Here is a 22,503-nt window from a genome sequence, read left to right as displayed (position 1 = left end):
AAACAGGTATATGACTCAACCTTTGAGTTCTGGTTTTCAGAAAGACAAAGCAATATTGCAATTGTCTATTTTGTTACTATAATGAACTACAATGAGGTAAGGTGAGGTACAAAGAAAGAGGTCTATTTAACTCATATTTTTGGAGGGTGAAAGTTTAAATAGCATGGGGCTAGCTCTAGGTAGGACTGCCCTGACTCTGTTACCTCATGGTAGATGGCATCATAATGGCAGGAAGATGTTCAAGAGTAATAGTTTACATGGTAAGGCAGGAAGCTGGAGAGACTAGGGTTCCATTGAGAAGTACATGAATCTCTTCCTTCCAAGGGCATGTTCCCAGACCTAATGACCTCTCACTAGACCCCGCTTCTTAAAGGTCTCACCCCCTCTCAACATCATCACACTGGGAATCGAGCTTCTAATATATAAACCTCTGGGGGACAAATCACATCCAACCATAGCAAATCTTGTTCTTTTACTATAGTATTACTTAAACTGACAAAACACTTATGAATTGAGAACATTGAGATAAAGAATTCCTTAAGGGCTTAATAAATACATACAGAGGCATATTGATCTCAGTAATGTATTTTGGCATAAGCATTTGCTTAGTAGAGTAAGTGATGTTTATTTTTAAAGCATTGACTTGGGCTGGGGGTGCAACTCAATGGTGGAGAGCTTGGTTCTATCCCTTGCACCGGAGGCCCTGGGTTCCATCCCCAGCGCCTCTAAATAAATTAATTAATTAATAAGCATATTGATTAATTTTACAAAAGCATTGACTTGTATGTAATGACTCACATGAAGGTATACACAACGTTTGGCAGTGCACACTTAGTAGGGTATACCAACTTGGCTCTAAGCCAATTTAAAAAAATATTTCCAGTGAGTTACAGTCCTCATTGTTACTGTAGCTCTCAGTCAATATACATTCTTGACTTTCCTGTTTTGCTGTTGGTATGATTTTTTTTAAATACTAAGAGAGACTTGAATATGTTGCTATAAAATTCCATTAGCGTTCATAAATAATATATATGTCTACTTATTTTTAAATGGTATAATATATTCCATAGTATGTATATACAAAGATAATGAAATGATTTCTCCATGGATAATCTTTTAGGATATTTAACTTTTACAATGCTTGCTTAGGGATCCTTAGATAGATGTGTTTTTTTTGTGTGTGTATATTTTAAAATATTTTCTGCATGATAGAGTCCTAAGGGTGGAATTGAGTTTTTAATTTTGTTGTATACTTCTATAAAATTTTTCTAAAGGTGGTACCAGTGTATATCTCTATGACAAACTGTGAGATTACTCATCTCCACTTAGTCGTAGCAAAACTGATACCATCAGTCTTAGGTTATTCCACTTAAAATATGTCATTCTCGTTATAGTTTGTGTATTACTGATACTATTAGAGCTCCTTTTTATATATTCATGGGCTGGTTGTGTTAGTGAGAGATCAGCTGTTTGGCATAGATATTTCCTTTCAGCAAGGTAGGTAATTTAAAGTCTACTGGTGGCTCACTTGCAAACAAGTTTTGATGCCCCAGGGTCCTTCTGAGGTTACTATATTTTTCTGCTTCAACTTGGAAGGGAGGAAGAGAAGCAGAATTGATGGCTTCAACCCACCTGAACACATGTCACTTCTCTTCACATACCCTTAGAAAGACCTTATCACACAACCTGCCAGCAAGCCTGGGAGACATCCCTAACTAGATAGCAGATGACAACTTCAGGATGAGGCGTAGGAAGAACAAAGTAGCTTTTTGTTTTGTTTTGCAGTACTGAGGATTAAACCCAGGGATGCTCTACCATTTGAGGCACATCCCCAGCCCTTTTCATTTTCAAACAGAGTTTTGCTAAGTTTCCTAGGCTGGCCTTACACTTGTGATCCCTGCCAAGTAGTTAGGATTACAGATGTTGCCACCATGGCCAGCTAGTGCAAGGTTGTTGGTAGACAGTGAGCTTTCCCTGCCAGACTAGGGTAAAAAGAGTGTTATAGCCTAGGGAAGGCATCTAGTGTACTCATTTTTGGGGAGGAGTCCCCCAAATCTGAGAAAATTTGCCCATTTGCGTTCCTTGAATATTTCTCTTATAGTGTATTAATTATTCAAGAAGGGAGGAACATTAATATATGCCAGACAACACGTGTGAAGCCCTGTGGTTGTGCAGGCATGCCATGTACTTAGGGACGCACACATTCTGCACATGCTTGGGTGAGGTTGTTATCTGATGAGATGGGAGATGTCACTTTGAGCTCAAACAGAAGGGCCTTGTTTGCTGAAGCATTATGTTTTCTTCTTGTCAATCAGAAGCCCAAGGTGTTCAGGGAGCATTCCAGGGCCTGGAGGGGTGAGTCAGGCCCTGAGTGAGGTGAGTGTTTGGGGAGGCAAGTGTGAGTAGGAGCCAGCCGGCCAGTGATGGTCCAGGCTGTGAGGACAAGGCCCTGAGGGAGAGGGATGGTTATGGGGACAATGAGGAGGGACCAGGTTCTGCAAGAGTTTGGAGCTGAAACCAGGAAGTCCTAGGAGGAACCTGTTCATCCCAGATGAGCAAAGTTAGTGATGGCTCTGACGATCATGGTTTAGATAGGTCAAAACACAAAGTTATCACATTGAGTTAAACTTAAGGATTGAGTTGGCTTTTGCTTGTGATTCTACTTGTGATTTTGTTCAGGCAACAAACACTTCATGTTCTGTTGAGCTGATCAGAGGAAGTTGGCTTTATTAACAGGAAAGAATGGAAGACAGCAAGAACAGACAAAAACAAAAACTAGATTGGTCGTTTTGAAGTTACTTTCCACAGACAGTTAAAACCAAGTGGACTTCCTTAGTAGGCTGACCTAAGTAGATTGCAGTCTCCTGTTTTGTTTTGGTGTTTTGAAAACTGTCCTGTTTTCAAAGTTTGTTTTACTCTGTGTGCAACATGAGTGATTCCATTCTGCTTTCATCTGATCTTCTGGGGCCTAGTGCAGAGGCCAAAGCAAAACAGTGGCCTCCCATAAACTCTGACAGAAAAGAAAAGCAGATCTGATGAGCAAAGGTAACAATTCAGTGATTGATTTAGAGAGTTGGAGAAGCTCGTAGGATGTCCAGGAAGAGAAGTCCAATAAAATGCTAAAAATGTGGGTCCATGTCCATGAGAAAGGGTCCAGGACCAGACCTAACTTGGGAAAAGAGGCTGTAACCTCAGGAAATGTGCAGCATGAGAAAGGAGTTGAAGCTCAGCTATGGGAATCTCCATGAGAGAGATGGAGAAGGGAACCTGTGTGAAAGAAAAGGAAGAAAATATCAGCCATAAGGAGAATTCCTAGACACACACATCAATCACATCACACACGTATATGGAGATTGTTGTAAGAATAGGGATGCTATACACTGCGGAGGGGTTTTGTAGGAATGGGAGTAGTTGTGCAGTGTTGAATTTGGTAAATACTTGTCATTGATTTTAGAAGACAGTAGCAGAAAATCATGGTGGTGAGTCAAGGAATGACTACTTGTCAGTCTTGAGGATGGTTTGAGATGTTGTGAGAGACAAACATGGTACTAGCTTGTGGTAGAGATTTGAGCATGCTTCTAGGTTAAAGGAAGGAGCCACTCAGTGTTGCCTCTCCTTACTGAAGTAGATATTCCTTCCTGAAATGTAATTTTTTTTTTTATACTGGGGATGGAACCCAGGGTCTCACACATGGTAGGCAAGCACTCTACCACTGAGTCACATTCCCAGCCCTGAAATGTGTTTTTAAAAGTAGGATACACACACACACGCACACACACACACACCACATGCATACACATACACGTTGCTGTACTTTGGATTTTGAATGTCTCTCAAGAGCCCATTTGTTAAAGGCTTGGTCCTCAGCTTGGTGTGGTTGGAAGTAGTAGAAACCTTTAAGAGGCAGGGCCTTTTGGGAGGTTTTAGATCACTGGGGGTGTGTCTTCAAAGGGAATTGTGGGACACCATTTTCCTTTTTTCCCTCTCTTTTCACACTCCATCCATGAGAGCATGGTTTCACTGTATGCTTCTGCCATGATGTGCTGCCTTGCCACAGGCCCAATCAGCAGGGTTAATTAATTATGAACTGAAAACTCTGAAACTGTGAGTGAAAATAAACCTTTCCTCTTTTTATTTTTCCCCCTCCCCATTACTGGGGGTGGAACCTAGGGGTGCTCTATCACTGAGCTACATTCTCAAGTTATTTCTTTTTCTTTCTTTCTCTTATTTTTGACATGACAAGACAGTAGCAGAAAATAAAATGGTGGTTCTCCATACTGCCTTTAAACTTGGGGTCCTACTGCCTCAACCTCCTGAATTGTTGGGATTTCAGGAATGTGCCCTTTCACCCAGCTAACCTTTCCTCTTTATAGGTTGACTATCTCAGGCATCTTGTTGTAGTTGCTAGAAGGTTGACTGTGTGTGTGTGTGTGTGTGTTCAGTAATCACTTTGGAGGCTGTAATGCACAAAAGAGCTGTATTTGGAATCTTAGGAAATGCAATTCAGGAGATACAGATTTGGGTAAAACCTTTAGTGTCTCTTGAAGAGAGAACAAAGAGCTTGAGTTTAAGAAGAAAAATCCTGCAATGATTGATGCAGGCAAGTGTCAAAGTCTATGAGTTTGTGGCTGATTGATCAGCCTAAGTTACAGCTCTGGTGTATCCATGGGTAGCTCTGAGTCAGCTTCAGTATGGCCTCTAGGATAATCTCTAGGCTTTGTTGTTGTCTCTGTGGCCAAAGTGATTCTATCCTAGGCATGATTTTCCATGATTTTATGGTATATAGTCTGTCTCCTGGATAGCTGGATAACATGCTTGTGGGATGGTCAGGGATCTTGGAGGAAGGAGCTGCTCAGAAGAAATGTGCCTCTGTGAGCAGGACTCTTGGGAACCTAGTTGATGTCTCCCAAAAGGCAGCCAGTGACCCACTTGCTTATTTTCTTCCTGTCAGCTTTTGCTGCAGATGACACGACCATGCTTACATTTCTCAAAAGGAAATACTCCCATCCCACTAGGCAGACTTCTGGGAAACTACATGTTCTTGGGTGGTTGAGATTCTTCCATGAAGTGTAGCTTTAAAAAAAATGTACACATTTTATTTCTTACTTTTTTTTTTCAATGTGCACATATATTTCTACTAGAACAGACTTCATGGCAGAGGCAACTTGCAACTGAGGCTTTTCAGCATTCGTGTTATTTAAAGAGACACAGGCAGACATGGGGTTTTCTTGCCTCACTGGAATAGTCAGCTTTTCAGTTAGGCTCCTTGGTACTTTTCCACAGTTTTGGGGAAAGCCAAGTTGGTCTGGGAATGACTTCTCTTTTTCCTTTTAATCTGATCTGTGGGGATGAGCTACTGGAAGGTCTGTCCGAGTTTCTAAATCTTGGCCCTTTGTCTTTCTGTGATCTTGGGGAAAGGTTGAGAGCCACATGTTCCTTCCTTGACTTGACTGAGAAGTGGGGGAAGAGAGGAGGAAGCAGAATGGACTTTCTCTGGAAATCTCAGGTGCATCCCACAGTTCACATGCATTCAGGTCTGTTTTCCCAGTGTTGTGTTTGTTTCTTGTGTTTGGACTGAAATGCTTCATTATAAACTGTGAGCTCGTCCACAGTGGAAGGGGAAGGTGACCAAACCTGTTGTGTGCAAGGACTTTGTTGAGATGGTTAAGGCGGGGGCCCTGGGTGCCCCTGGACTGCTTATGGGACACTTACCCATGGCATGTGGGTTATTCAGGATTCACTAGCTGATAGCTATGGTCTGGATGTAGTTTGTCCTTCAGAGGTTCATATCCTGGCAGCTTTGTCCCCAGCAGGCTGATGTTGAGGTGGTAGAACCTTTTGAAAGTGGGACCTAGTGGAAAGGACTGGGCCATTGGGAATGCTGCCATCACAGGGGATTAGTGTTCTTTTGGGACCCAGGTTATGTCTCACGAGAGAAGGTTGGTTATAAAGCAAGGGTACCCTATGTGGTTGGCCCTTATGCATATAGCCTTTTCCTTCCCTGCTTCTCTGTCATGTTGAAATGTAGCCACTTGGGTCCTCAAGAGCATCACCATATGGGGCCATCCAACCTTATACTTTCAGCCTCAAAACCTCTTTTTTTAAAGTACTCACCCTAGGCATTTTGTTAGAGAAACAGAAAATGGACTAATGTACTGTCCAAGTTGCGATAAGAACCCAAAGCATCTAGTCCCTTTCATTTTGTTGATGACTTGTCTCTCACTCTTATATCTTTTATTCCTTTACCAAAATCCTGCAGTACAGAAGGCAAAAAGTACACCTGGGCTTGCTGCTCATACATGTAATTTTGTCCAACATGGATGTGTTTTATTGGTATGGACGTGTCCCTGCATTGTTGATGCAAGGAGGGCTTGTGTAGCATTTTATGTCTCATCTCATCTCATCCCTGAATGATGATGGCAGATTAAGGAGAAGCAGTCACACAAACCTTTCTTGAACCATAACTATTCTTCTTGGGACCTATGCAGATGTTCCATGCTGGGCCACCTTGAATTCTTGTGTGCTCATCTGCCAAAGCCTGGTGGACAAGTATTGTTTCTTCAAAGTGAAAATTAAAGGACGACATTAGAACTGTAGGAGTTTCTCGGTATAGGGAATCTTTGATTCTACAATCAATTAAATAATGTGTGCTCTATCTATGGGGAGAGAAAACCAGTAAAGTTTAAGTTTTGTTGTTATCAACATAGTATTTGTAGGATCTTACTTCTGGAAGCACCTAGCCTCAAGCTTGGTGTAGCTCTTCTTTGGTGCTAGTGTCAATAAGTTGATATTCTGGAATCTTTATAATTGATGAGAAAGGTTGCTCCTTGTTTTTTTGTTGGGATAGACTTTCTGTTCCTTTTGAGCCTTATTTGCACAGTTAATGGACTTGTGGGTTCCTCACCACTGGAACATACACTTATTGTATCATATTGATTTGTATCTCTGTTCTTCTTTAAGAGGTCTGCATTAGGAAAATATAATGTAGACTATTAATTCTAGGAACTATCATTGAAAACAAGTATCTTATTTATTCTTCCCCTAAACTATAGGATAAAATGACTTCATGAAAACTCTTGCAGTAAAAAGAAAGAAAGAAAGCTTGGTGTGGGTGTGTGCATGAATTTTTGTGACTAACTCTAACATGTTGGTGATGTTTTATTGAGTTGTGTCCAAAAAACTTGATCTTAGTACTGGAGATTTCAAATTTGTTGTAAGTCAAGTTGTGGTAACTTTGCTTGAAAGGTGTACCTATAACTTTTCCAGTCAGGTTCAGAATTAGTTCACTGATGGATTCAGAACAATATTCGGATAGTCTTGACATAGTTGCTAATAACTGCCTCAACTTTAACAGAAACCTAGATGTTTACATATTTGTCTTCTCCCTACCCTGAGGATATGTCCATGCTAAGAAATCTGATGGCTTTTCAACAGATCAAAGCCTGATAAAATCAGTTGTCCAAGCTTGTGAAACAGTAGTACATTCAGGGAATTCATGAACATACACTCAATATAACTACTTTAAAATAGCTTAGTTTTTTTCCTGGTAATGTTGGAGATATAGTAAGCATTTTTAAAAGATTCTTGATGGTAAAAAACTTACAACCAAGCAGGATTGGAGAGACATGTTCCTTTTTTATTAAAGTCAGCATTACAAATGGAATTTAAAAAAAATACATAAGGGAAATTCTTCTTTTACCTGAAGTCCAAAAAATAAAAGGGTAAGAGAATGTGTACTCTGCTTTGGAGAGGCAATGTGATATGCTTTAGCCAATTTGCTATCCTGGAAGTTTCATAATTCCCAACAGGATTCTTTGCCATTGAGTGACCTCCAATTTGGATATAGAATACTGTATGATGATGATGATTAGACAATTGTACTTTAATAACCAAATAAGGAAGGAATTTTGTATAAAGTAAGATTAAATATAAAACACACTCCATCTTAGTCTTTTTCTAATAATGAAGTATGTTCATTTTAAAAACAATGAGAACAGGAGCAGGAATAAAGAAGAAATAAATCATTGATATTATTAATGCATCCACTCCTGATGAAGTAGCTACTATGGACATTTTATTCTATGTCCTCTTTAGAAGAAATGAAAATTTTCATTTTTTGTTTTTACCACTGTGCTCTATTTGTTATTTTTTGGAGTCACAATGTAGTTTCAGAAATCTCAAGTCAGTGATGGTCTTTAGGGCATTCTGAGATCCTTAGTTTTCTTTCAACTGTGGGATAATTTAACTTTGAGGACAGGGTGAAAAACGAGGGAGAGTTTGGGTAGGAAATTGACACCCTAGGAATGTCCAATAAATATCGAAGACAAGAGCTCACCTCTGATAACCACCTTCTCTTATTTTTTAAAGGGCTTTTCAGTGTGTTGTTGACCTTCATGATAATTTTCATAGAAGGGTTTTCACTTTCCCCAAATAATCAAAAACAGTAAAAGTGGGCTGGGGTTGTGTCTCAGCAGTAGAGCCTAGCATGTGTGAGGCCCTGGGTTCGATCTTCAGCATCACATAAAAATAAATAAATAAAGGTATTGTTTCCAACCACAACTAAAAAATAATTACTAAAAAAAAAACAGTGAAAGATGAAAATTAGAAAATACAATCTCTATCTTTCATTTCTGAACCAAACTTGCTGGCTAATCCAGCCTACTGTATGCCAGGTTTTTTTTTTTTCTATGTTGTTAATTATTTTTATTGTTTTATTCTAGTCCTTCTGGGGGAAGAATTATTTATCCCACAGGTCAATATGGCAAGGCATGTGACAAATGAAAGTGAGAAAATAGGGGTTAAGGGAAAATAGGAGCAAGGAAAAGTAAGACCAGATCAGAGGTCAAAGAAGAAAATATATTTGGCTCCGTCTTCAAGCCATCAGAGCCAAGAGAAGGCATGATCCGTCATGAGACTTAGTGTCCATTAGAGAAGAAGAAGTCTGCTCCAAGGTGCAGAGCTATTTCTGATACTGAATCCAGAATTGAATTTCTCCCTTAGCAATCCAAAAAAGGTGCTGTGATAGAGAACTACCCCCCACCCCACTACATCCCTGAAGTAAACATAATGACAGGTTGCCTGGGGGCGTGAGGGCAGTCAGCTCCCCAGCCCTCTTGGGCCATGCAGGGGCAATTCCAGGGCAATTCTGCAAACGTTTCCACTTGGGGGCTGCTGGAAAGGCTGTAGTCTGGGGACACTGTGAGGGTCCCAAAGAGGAAAGAGGCCTGAAATCTTCCCAGGAAGCAGGAGATGCTTCAGGATGGAAAAACTGACAAAAGGAACTCTGCTCACTTCTGTTGATCTTTCAAAGTATCTACAGGACTCTCTGAGGCCATATCATATAAGGAAGAGTCTTAATTATTTTGCCAGCATGTTCAAGGATAATGTTCGTCATCTCCTGCTACTGCAGGCTGTGAAAATGTCACATGATTCTAACTTTCTACAGCTTGTTTTTAGGTTTTCACCAGACATGTTTCCCACATATGGTCTTGTTAAATATATTGAGTTTGAAGAATTATATGTTTTCTGTATAAATGTCAACCCAAAATGATCACACTGAGATATCTTTGTAGTTCATGCAGCTTGACTATTAAAGTCCGAGGGCCATTTTATGAGAGAAGCTTAACAAGGGAGATGGTCTATGGGGTGCACGGGTCACCTGCTCTTGCCCCTTCTTAAATGATGTGATGCTGTTGCTTGCCTTTGGTGTAACCTGATTCTACACGAGGATGCAGTCAGAAGGTGCTCTATAGAGATTCTGGGGAAGCCTGGGTCTGGGTGGTGGTTCTCCCTCTAATTTGCTCATGGGTTCTAGGAATGAATCAATGACCTTAGTGGGAAACTAAGCAAGCTTAGGAAGGTTTCTCATTCATTTAGAAATTTTATCATGATATGCCAGACTATATCACTTGTGTTTTTCTTTTCCTTTGCTAATTTGGTAGGTAAAAGGTTTTGTTTTTATGTTTTTGTTAAAATAGCATAGTTGTCACCAGAGGCCAGGAAAGGGAGGGGAAAAGGGGCATCACTGATTTAAGATTTTAAAGCAATATTGGGATTCTGAAAAATAACGAACAGAGCACACTGGTGAAAACAAAAAATTAAAACTCATATTCCTTTCTAAGAGGACATATACCAAAAAGTTAATAATAGTTGCCTTTTATTAATAAGTTGACAGGAGGAATAAATCCTAATGTTCTGTAACTCAGTAGGGTGACTATAGGTTACAATTTATTAATGTTTATAAAGAACTAGAAGGAAGGAGTTTAAAGCTTCCTAACACAAAGAAATTATCAACATTTAAGGAGAGGGAAATGCTAATTATCTTGATTTGAACATTACACAGTGTGTCAAATTATCACACTGTACTCCACAAATATGTGCAATTATTATATGCCAATTAAAATATTGAATTCAGTTTTGAAAGTTGTTCCCTTTGATCCTGCATAACACTGGACCCTCCATCCTAAGTTTCTTGTGCTCAAGAACTGTTTTAGGCCAGGTGAATTAGAACAGGACAGTTACAGAGCGTGATATAATTCTCCCAGATTATTATGGGATCAACCTTGAGCCCTCCTAATACATAGAATCCTGGGAACATTCCATCTGCGTTTGTCCTCAGGTAAAGATGTAAAGGACTGAGAGCCAGGCCTCTCCACTGCGGCTGGAGAAGATGCTCTATAGGTAATGGACACAATATACATAGATTTAAAAACACACAGGTAGCCTCCGCCAGGCCTGGGGAAGCAGGATGATGAGAAAAGCAGAAGTGTTTGTGGCAGATGGTCAGCTGGTAGTGAACGATTCTTTCAGCTGTGGATTGTCGGTCCTAAAATGTAAAATGAAGCAAAAATAGCCTCGATGATTTATTTAGGGAATTCTTCATTTGTAAATTTTAGCCAGGTGTATTTTAAATATGTTGAAGCCCTTGAAATAGCATTTTGAATTAAAATTATGGAGATGATGATGAAGATGAATTACTTCCTGTGTAGAGAGTAAGAAATCTGGCAGTTATATGTGAAAATGGTTTAATAATAGTCTGTGGTCTTGAAATTGGTTATTTACCTGAGTGGTCACCAAAAGGAAAACCAGAAGGTTAGAATTATGAGCTCCTAGTTGGGAACATGATGATCATATTACTTTAAAATTACTTTTTCTTGGTGTTGGGGGGTATAGCTCAGACAGGAATGCTGGTCTGTCATGTGCATAGCCCTGGGTTTGATACCCAGCATACTGAAAATAATAATTATAATAATTAACTTTTTCTTCCTCCAAATTTGTTTTGCAACTGTTTCTTTTAATGAAATAGGATGTTGAATTATTGTTAGGTATTTAATCTGCTCTTGCAGTTTAGAACAGTGGTGTGATGGCTAAAATAGAAAAATCCAAAGAACATGAATTGACTGCCGGATTTCTGGGTATCTTTTAAGTGGTAAAAGTTATAAGTGATGAAAACTTAAGCAGGGGAATGACCTAAAGCATCATCAGAATAGATTACCTTTCGCAATTTGGTGATTTTTGTCCTTACCTTACAATTGGAAGAGCATTGTCAGGAACTTGAGCACAGAATAATCAACAATGATCTTTGCCACATCCATGTCAGGAGAGATTAGCTTGAGGAAGTCAACACAGCATATACATGAGATATTCAAGGAGATCGCCCTTTTAGCCTGCCTTCTCTGCCCTATTGATTCACTCAATCAACCTACGTATAACTTGGGACTCTAGGTTTCTGAATCTAACTATGATTCTTTCAGACAGATTTTTATAAGTATTATGGGATTACCAAGAAAATTGCCATAGTAAATAGTCAATACTATGATGTCCTGCTTTGTAGACATACTTTTTGTTCCCAGCAATGAGAGTAAGCTTGATCCCCCACCACAATTTTTAAAAATTCTAGTAAAATACACATAACATTTACTACCTTAGCCATTTTGAGTGTGCAATTCAGTGTTATTAAGTACATTCACAGTGTTGTGTAACCACCACCGTCTCCCATCTCCAGAACTTTTTTTTGTCTTGTGAACTTGACATTCTATATACTCATCACTTACTCGCCCCTCTTCCTTCAGCCTCTGGTAACCACCATTAATCTTCTGTCTATATGATTTTGATTATTCTAAGTACCTCATGTAAGTGAAATCATGTATTTTTCTTTGACTAACTTATTTCTTTTTTAAAATTTTTTTTAGTGGTAGATACCTTTATTTTGTTTATTTATTTTTATATTGTGTTGAGGATTGAACTCAGTGCCTCACATGTGCAAGGCAAGCACTCAACCACTAAGCCACAACCCCAGCCCCTAACTAGCTTATTTCACTAAGCATAATATCCTCAAGTTTTATCCACATTGCAGCAAGGGACAGAATGCTCTTCCTTTTTAAGGGTGCATAATATTCTATTATCACATTTTGCTTATCCATTCATTTATCAGTGGACACTTGAGTTGCTTCTATACTTTAGTTATTGTGAATTAGGCTGCTGTGAACACAGGTGTACAGTATCTCTTCAAGACCTTGCATTCTGTTCTTTTCGGTGTATACTTAGAGTGGAATTGCCAGATCATATGATAATCCATTTTTAATTTTTGAGGAACTGCCTTACTGTTTTCTAGAGCAGCTGATATGTTTTATATTCCCACCAACAGTTCACAAAATTTCCAGTTTTTCTACCTCCTTGCCAGCACTTGTTATTTTCTGTTTTTTTGATAGCAGAATTCCTAATGGGTTTGAGTAATTGCAGTTTTGGTATGCTGTGCCCTAATGATTAATGAGGGTGAATGTCTTTTCATATGCTTATTAGTCATTTGCATATCTTCTTTGGAGTCCTCTGCCCATTTTGAATTGTTTTTGTTGCTGTTGGGTTTTAGGAGTTCTCTGGATATTCTAAATAGTAATCCTTTATTAGGTATTTGATTTGCAAATATTTTCTCTCATTTTGTGGGTTGCCTTTTTGCTCAGTCAATAGTGTCTTTTAATGCACACAAATGTTTACTTTTCACAAAATCCAATTCGTCTATTTTTTCTTTTGTTGCCTGAGCCTTTGGTGTCATAGCCAAGAAATCATTGTGACTCTAGTAAACCAAGTTCAATTTTTTTTACAATTTAATTTTACCTTCTAACTGAGGTAGATATGCATTTTTCTTATGAAGTCCAGTGAATCAAAATTTAGTTTCAAGTTCTGACAACTATAATTGATCTTAACTTCAGATGAAATTTTATATATATTTTAATACAAAAGTCTTTTAGGAAGAAACACTGCCATTTCCTTAAGATATATTGAAAGGCAAATATAAGCTTTATTGGCTATCTTCCCCTTTGAGGACTTTATAGATAACAGAAGCTCTACCTTACGAAGTTAAAAAGAAAGAAAGAGTAAATTCTAACTAAAGGTAGTATAGAAGAATTAGCTGTTAGTTTTCATATGTCTTATGAATGAATCCTACTTCACAATGATCAAATGGAAATGCAATTTAAAAAACAAGCTATAGTTGAAATTCATTTTATGTGACTATCATGATTTCATTTAAACAGCAATTTATGAGGTGTTTTAGTCAACTTTTTTACTGCTGTGACTAAAAGACCTGTCAAGCACAATTTTAGAGGAGGAAGAGTTTATTTGGGGGCTCATAGTTTCAGAAGTCTCAGTCCCTAGACAGCCAGCTCTGTTCTTCAGGGCTCGAGGTGAGGCAGAACATCATGGCAGAAGAGTGTGGCTGAGGGAAGAGGCTCACATGCTCACATAATGATAAGGAAGCAGAGAGAGAGAGAGAGAGAGAGAGAGAGAGAGAGAGAGAGAGAGAGCGCTCTGCTCAACAAGGACAAAATATATACCCCAAAGGCACGCCCTTCAATGACCCACCTACTCCAAAGGCCCTACTTGCTTATAGTTACTACTCAGTTAATCTCTATCAGGGCATTAATTCACTGATTAAGGCTCTCATAACCCAATCATTTTACCTCCAAACCTTTTTGCATCATTTCACACATGAGCTTTTGGGGGACACCTAATATCTAAACCATAACAGTGGGGTCTGTGCTGAAATGGTAATCCACACTTGCCATCCCCATTTCCTTTTAAATTTTTTATTACCTTAGTTTTCTCCTTATAAAATGCTATGTAAATTATTAATTTCTTTTGTTTATTGTCTCTCTTTTCTCCCTGGAACATAAGCTCCAAGAGGGCAGGGACTTCTGTCCATTTTTCCCATTGCTATAGCTCTAGTGCCCAGAAGTGTGCCAGGCATATAGTAGATGACCAATCAATATCTGTTGGCTGATAGAATACTATAATTAAAATCAGCCACTAAAATGAGAGATGCATTTGGGATATTTTATTTTTTTTTTTTCATTTGGGATATTTTAAATTTAATATATTTTAATTTTGATATTCCCACGTAAAGCATACAAATCCAAAGTACAGAAGTCAACAAATTTTTATATAAATAACACCCAAATAAAAATTAGATTCTTTTCATCACCCTAGAAGATCCCTCATGCCCTTCCCACACCACCCCCTCCTTGACAGATGCAATCATTCTTCTGATTTGTATCACCTATAGATTGCTTTTGGGCTTCATATAAATGGAGTTTTTCTGTTCATATATTTTGGTCAGGCTCTGAGATCCAGCTGCACCCGCGCGGTGTTCTATTTATGATAAGATGATCATCTGTTCATCAACTCCCCTGTTGATGGACATCTGGGTTATTTCCCTGTTTTGCCATTATGAAAAAAATTTCTATGACTATTTTTGTGGACATAATTTGTAATTTGTCCAGAATAAAAGCTAGAAGTAGAATTAACTCAGTCATAGGATAGAATGTATACCTGATTCTTAGAAGCTGCCAAAATATTTTCTAAAATGGTTGAACTAATTTATATTCCACCAGCAATTGTTTCTTATTCTGGTGAATATAAGGAGGGCTGCCTACTTGTCTTCCTTTCCCCACCTTCTACCCATTCTTGTAGGAAATATAGTAATAACTGTAGGTATGTAGGAGGATTTCCTTGGTTTCAGTTTGCATTCCTCTGGTGAGTGGGGATGTTGAACATCTTTTTCTTGCTTATTGGACAGTTGGGTGTCTTCTTGTGAAATACCTATTGAAGTCTTCGGCTAATTTTAGTTGTACATTGAGTTATTGTTTCATATGCATTCTTTATTTGGGATGTAAGCCCTTTTTTCAGATATATGCATTGCAAATATCTTTTTTGCCAGTATATGATTTGCTGGGTCCTTTTTCTAACATCTTTCAATAATGAGTCATTCTTAATTTTAATGAAGTCAAATTTATTGAGTTTTTTTTTAAAGCCTATTGCTTTTTGTGTCCTGTTTTAGAAAACTTTGCCTATCTTGAAATGATTTTAAAGTCATGATAAAGCAATTAGCCTGATAAAATAAGATTGCATTAGATGCATGTGGAAGAAAAAAAGAGTCATGTTTAAATAACTGCAAAATTGAAACATTCTTCCTTTATTAAGGATAAGAGGAAAGGATAAGCCTCGTTTTCTACAACCTTTCGCATACATAGTTTTAAAATTTTTTTAAAGTGAAACTGTGTCTTTCTCAATGTTAAGAGAGAATATGATCTGTTGGCTACAGGAAGGAATAATGATTTGAGAGATAACAGGTCATTTAAGTTTGAGGTAGAAACTTTGCCCCCTTTCTCCTTCTTAAATTGCTGCACATTATGTCTCTCATCTGCCTTTGTGAGCTTTTTCTTCTAAGTTCTTGTTATAGAGTTTTCCCAATATAATAACTCAACAGCCAAAGCAAGTAGCAGCTGTAGTCTTATAAATCAAAGTGCATTGAATATTTGAATGTAGCACCTGTTGAGTTCTTGTAATAGACTGGAAAATGTGAGGTTCCTGAACATTGGAGTTATGTTAAAGCAGTTTCTCAAGCTGTGGATTTTTTAATTTTTAAGGGGTGTGGTAAGGAAGCTGCCTTGAAATTGGGCCAGTGCCCTTTCTGGGATGCATATTTCTCCTTTTAATGTGTTGTCAAGTGAATTATCTGCTATGAAGAGATTTTTGAACAGTCAGATGGGGAAAGCTGTTTTCCTAGGCAGTATTTTATTTTTATTTATTATGTTCAGGTACATAAAAAGAACTAGAATATAAAAGAACTAGCCCATTAGCATTTTTCTTCTTTTTATTATTTCTTTTTAGCCACTTTTCCTCCTGTATTCAAGTATTCAGGTACATGGAGTGCCAATAAATTTTTGGCTAGTTATTGTTGGTTTTCCATTTCTGTCATTGATTTTCCTTCGTGTCTTTTTCACTTTGCCCTGTTTAATTTGCTCTTCTTGCTTTAGTTTCTGAAGATAAAAGCTTAGCTCGTTTATTTTAGATCTGTGTTCTTTTGCAGGCATTTAAAGATATAAATGTCCCTCTGAGTAAGGACATATCCAGCAGCAGCCCTGTAACCCTGTTTTGCAAGCTCCTCTTGAACTACCTGGCTTCACACACCCTTTCCACAGTTGTTCTGCAACCCATATCTGTCCCCAGCTTCTCTATACAAATTCCTAAATGCAACACTGAGTCTTTTCCTCAAAGGCTTCACGGCAACTGCAAACTAGAAATGTCCCAAGATGAGACCTCTTCTCTCTCCAGTATCTCTTCTCCCTCAGCCCCACCCAAATGTCATCCTTTCTATTGTAGTTAATGGCGCTGCCATCTTTTGCTCATTCCCTAAGCCATAATATTGGTTCCCAACTCTGTTTTTTTTTTCTCTCTAGGGATTGCCCTGATTCCAGTGAATTAACATTTTTTTTCCCCAAAATTTTCTGCTTCTGCCCGTCCTGCCACCACCTAGAATGTAGGACACCGTCTCTCACCTGTCTCACCCCATGATGTTTTAAGCTGTCCATTGCCCTCATGGCTCCCCAGGCTTTACTCTTCTCTCTCTTTAATCCAACCAGTGAGACTGATCACATCTCTTTTTGACCTTCCCATTCTTCAGTGACTCTCAGATCGTTTACACAGTCTAGATTGCTTCCCATGTTCTATTCGTCACCCTCATCTTCTTTCACACAGGATGCATACCTAGTCTTCTAGCCACAAGCAGAATTTAATGTTGCAGATTCATTATTGCCTGAAGGACTTAGCATCCTTTACATGCATTATTGCTTTTATCCAGAATATAATTTTGCAGCCATTACATTTATTCTTTATTCTTAAAATAGGGGACTTGGCCATTTATCTCTTCTGGACATCCCCCTCCTTTTTTTTTTTCCTTTGGTATTGGGGATTGAACATAGGGGCTCTCTACCACCAAACTGCATCCCCAGCCCTTTTACTTTTCATTTTGAGTCAGGGTCTTGCTGAGTTGCTTATAGCCTTGCTAAATTGCTGAGGCTGGCCTTGAACTTCTGATCTTCCTGTCTTACCCTCAGGGGTTGCTGAGATTAAAGGTGTGTGCCACCATGCCCAGCCATCCCCTCTGACTGGCTTGGAGGCCACCCTTTGTGTCTTATGGACTTTAGTGCCAAACTCCTGGTAGCACTTGACATTCTTTTTGAACATTTCTTGTCTCCTTGTCTCCTTTACCCTTGCATGGGGGAACCCATGAAGGGCAACAGCCGTCTTATTCATCTTTGTCCTAAGTGCATAACTATTTCTGGCACAAAGTGGACGCTGGTTTTATTGACTGAATTGAGGTATGCTGACTTCAGTTAAGCATTGATTTTTTAATTTTAGCCAAAATCTACATCTTCATGTTCTGGTATAAACTCATACTCTGTTTCTTAAACAAAAACTGTATAAGCAAAAGACAATTTGAATTCTAAAGGGGCTGCATAGAAGGTGAGAGAGGACACACTGGTCTCAATCAATGAGTGAGATTCATGGAGAACGACTGGGCTGGATATGGGAGGAGCATGGGGCAGAGTTAGGAGCAGCAAAATAAAAGTGTAGATTAGTGGAGAGAAACTTGATGGGCAAGATTGTGTGTGCCTGGAGACGAGAACTCATTGATGGTCATTTTGTGAGATTACAAGATAAATAGTGATGGATGAGGAGCTTGGATTCTGCCTTCCTATCCCAACTCTCCCACTCTACACTTTGGTGTGAACTTGAACTATACAGTTAAGTTACAAGGTTCCCATCTGTAGAATGAAATTAACACATGCCTTGTGGGATTGCATAAATGAGAGAGAGAGAGAGAAGAGAAGGAGAGAGAAGAAGGAGGGGAGGAGAGGAGAGGGGAGGGAAGGGGGGAAGAGAAGCAGAAGGAGGGAGGAGGGGAGAGAGAGAAGAAGAGGAGGAGGAGGAGGAAGAAGAGGAAGAAGAAGAAGGAGGAGGAGGAGGAGGAAAGGAAGGAAGGAAGGAAGGAAGGAAAGAAGGAAGGAAGGAAGGAAGGAAGGAAGGAAGGAAGGAACATGTCCCTAGATCACAGGAAGTGTTCCATGATGGTGGCTGCTGTTCTTCCCACTGGGCTGCCCTCTTGGTCACTTTCCTCCCTTGTTCCTGTGTCCAGGCAAGTCTTTATCTTTTACACCCCACTCACGGGAACACCAGTTGTACTAGTTAAAAAGCACTGTGTGTAACTTTTGTGGCACTTGTGACTCAACACAGAATGTCCATTAATTGGTATTGTTCACCTTTCACTCCCATAACCCCAAGAAAAATGAGGGCAGAATTCATTTTAAATATCTATGTATCTACTCAGATCATTGTCTTGTTCTGTCTCCACCCCTAAATTAGAGCATTGCTTGACTAACTGCAGTTGCATTCAAATAAGTTAAGCAAGTGAATTTGTTACCTCTGTAAATGGTCAGAACAACATAGTTTTCTAGGGCTCTAAAGCCCAGAACCACATTAGGTGTTGTTTGTTCTGTTTTCTTTTAATGGAATAAATCACTCTGCAACCTCATGTCTTCTGAGGAGACTACAGTATTGAATGATTTGGTGTTTTTATGAAGTTTCTCATTGAGTGAAATATATATCATGGGAAGAACATTACAAATGCAAAATTTATCTAAAATTAATCTGACTAAAATTGAACAAATGTTTTTGCTAAACAGAAAAGAATAATAAAAATTGCCCCTTAGATGTGATGAAGAAATCTTAGAGGTTCATATAACATAAATTTTATTTTCTGGTTCTAAAGAACAGTGGGATGGTTAGAAAGTTCCTAGGTAGTTATATAAAATGTTAATTTCAAATTGCTTTTCCAAAAATTGAACAAACTAAAATTTTGATTTATTTTTTCTAAATAGCATCCTTCCTTCTTGTTAAAAATAGCAGGCATATTTAGATTTTAACAAGTAACAAACAATTTTTTTTTTAGATTAATCCAGTATTTGTTTTCTAGATCACCTTACCTTGTTAACTAAAAGGTATTTACTTTATAGGGCCTGGGGTTATGGCTCAGTGGTAGAGCGCTTTCCTTGCACGTGCAAGGCCCTGGGTTTGATCCTCAGCACCACAGAAAAATAAATAAATAAATAAAATAAAGTTATTAAAAAATACTTTTTAGAGAGAATTTTAGAGAGTCTTTTTCCCATTAAAAAACATGACACAGAGGGTTGAGATTGTGGTTCAGTGGTAGAATGCTTGCCTAGCATGTGTGAGGCACTCGGTTTGATTTTCAGCACCACATATAATAAATAAATAAAATAAAGTCGATTGACAACTAAAAAAATTTTTTTAAAAAATTGACACAGAAATTGTATATTTTTGGAGGGTACATCAATTCATGTATAGCGTATGTGATGATAAGATTGGGGTAATTGGCATATTATAGAAGGAAATTTGAAGTTTAGTTTCTGTTTGAAGGTCTTTGACTAACAGGTTAAAATGATTAGTTTTGCAATCTAAAAAGCATGTAAAGTCACAAGAGGAAAATTGGAGGATTCAGCATGTAAGGAAAACAAATCACTCCTAATACCTTGCTACCCAGTACCAGTGTGGGCCTTACCTCTTTCTGGTATTTAATCTACCTAAAATAACATTAGTTCAAAACTGGAGGAAAGGACATCATGATTTATAGCCTGCTTTGATTGTCTAATATATCTCAAATATTTTCCAGGTTACTACATAACCATTTGTAACAGTTTAAATAGCTCCATATTGGTCTCATGCAGACAAACATAATTGAAAGCATTCTCTCAGAATAATAACAGTAAAAAGTATGTTATGAACAATATTGTGTAAAGAAAAAATCCTTATGACTTTCATAATATAAATCTGTAAGCAAAGAATGTTGATCTTTTCACAGAATGAATTTTTACTTTAGTTTTCTCTATTGTTTGTCCCATTTCTTTTTTTTTTTTTGGTTGGGGGCAGGTACTGGGGATTGAACTCAGGGGCAGTCAACCACTGAGCCACATCCCCAGCCCTATTTTGTATTTTATTTAGAGACAGGGTCTCACTGAGTTGCTTAGCCTCTAGCTTTTGCTGAGGTTGGCTTTGAACTCACAATCCTCCTGCCTTAACCTCCCTGCTGCTAGGATTACAGGCGTGTGCCACGCACCTAGCTGTCCTCTCTTTCTTTTTATATTTATTTTTTAGTTGTAGTTGGGCACAATACCCTTATTTTATTTATTTATTTTTATGTGGTGCTGAGGATCGAACCCAGGGCCTCATGCGTGCTAGGCGAGTGCTCTACTGCTGAGCCACAACCTCAACCCTGTCCCATTTCTTTTTAATGGTTTTCTTTCTCATCTCTATTTTTCCACTTTTTACTCTACTTTGTGTTTAATTTGCTCTTTTCTAGTTTTTTTTTTTTTAAAGAAAGCCCACTTATTTTGGACCTTTCTCTTTTTCTAACATAAGCATTTAAACCATCAATTTCCCTCTTAATCAGCACCACACAAAATTTGATATTTATTTTTTATTTAGTTGAAAATATTCCCTGATTTCTTCTTTTACTCTACAGTTTAGAAATGCATTGTCTGATTTTCATTTATCTCTGGATTTCCAAAAAAGCTTTCCTTGATTGATTTCTAATTGTAGTCAGAGAATATATTTTACATCATTTCAATCCTTTTAAATGCATTCGGACTTATATGATATAGAAGATATTATTGTGTAATACAGGTTTATCTTGTTGAGTGGTGCATATGTATCTTTATTTGTGGGGTAGCTTGTTCTGTAAGTGTCAAGCTGTATCTAGTTGCTTTATGTATTCATGTCTTGTTCATTGCTATTGATTTTTTTCTCCTTGTGTTACTAACTGAGAAAGAAGAACAGTATCAAAGTCTCCAATTATAGCTGTGGCTTTGTGTATCTCTACTTGTGGATCTATTAGTTTTTTTTTTTCATGTATTTGTTAATAGATGCCAAAATATTTGGGGTTGTTAATTCCTTTTGGTAACACCTTTATCATTATGAAATGTACCTTTTTACTGTGGTTATATTTCTTATTCTAAAATTTAACTCTTCTAATGTTGCTTTATTTTCCAGCTTTCTTTTGGTAGCTTGTGTGGTGTTTTATAATTTTATTTTACTTTTAACTGACCCATATTTTATATTTAAGGTGGGTTTCTTGTAGATAGCTTGGGTCATACTTTTTAAAATCCAATCTGACAGTCTCTGCCTTTTATTTGGCATATTTGGACTGTTTATTATTAATGTGGCGTTATTAGTGTGGTTGGACTTAAATTACCATCTTACTGCTTGATTTCCACTTGTCCAGTCTATCCTTTTACCCTTTCTTTTTTTCTTGTCTTTTAAAAAGAACTAATTGTATATTTTAGGTGTCCTATTTTTTTTCCACCCTAGGTTTATTAACTGTAGCTTTTGCTGTTTTTTGTTCCTGCTTTCTTTTTTGTGGTTGTTCCAGGATTTCCTATGTGCATCTTTTCTTTTGTTTCTCTATGCCTTTATATACAGTACATCTAATTTAATGAATAGACATAGGATCTTATATCTATTATGAGAAACTTATTATAGTATTTTTTTATTCATTCCCCTTTTATTCTTTGCCCTATTCTTCTTACTTTCAGGTACTTTGTAAGTTTCATAGTATACTATTATATTAGCTTATCTTTTTAAATAAAATTTTAAAAATTTTTAAAGGAAATGTCTCATTTACTTACATATTTCCTATTGTAGGTATTCTTTATGGAGTGTATGTGCTCTAAGTTTCTATCTGATATTCTTTTCCTTCAGCCTGAAGCACTTCCATTAATTTCTCTTATAGTTCTCCTGTCAGCATTTGTGTGAAATGCAATCTTTACTTCACCTTAATTTTTGAAAGATATTATTATTGCTTGGTATAGAATTCTAAATGGACAGCATTTTCACAGTGTGTTAGAGATGTTGTTCCATTGTCTTACATAGATTTTGGTAATTCTGATATAGTTCTTTTTTATATTTGAAATTATTACAATTTTATTTTACATTTTAAAATTATTTCTCATATGTTTGAGTCATAGAATCTAAGTCATGAATATGAATACAAAGATGAATATAGGTGCTTTCACAACTGACAAAATCTGTAACAATATATATTTTCAAATCAAATTTCCTGTTTTTACAATATAGTGAAAAACTAAGTTC

General features: G+C 37.6%; 1 protein-coding gene across 2 annotated transcripts in view; it reads left to right on the top strand.

Moving 5' to 3' along the window:
* Atp8a2 (ATPase phospholipid transporting 8A2) overlaps positions 1–22,503 on the top strand; it is a 619,499-nt gene that overhangs the window by 50,577 nt on the left and 546,419 nt on the right. The gene's annotated exons all lie outside the window — the stretch shown is intronic.

Source organism: Marmota flaviventris, chromosome 4, assembly GCF_047511675.1.
Source record: "Marmota flaviventris isolate mMarFla1 chromosome 4, mMarFla1.hap1, whole genome shotgun sequence".
Classification (NCBI taxonomy): Eukaryota; Metazoa; Chordata; class Mammalia; order Rodentia; family Sciuridae; genus Marmota; species Marmota flaviventris.
Note: the sequence above shows the minus strand (reverse complement) of the source record. Positions and strands in the feature narration are given on the sequence as shown.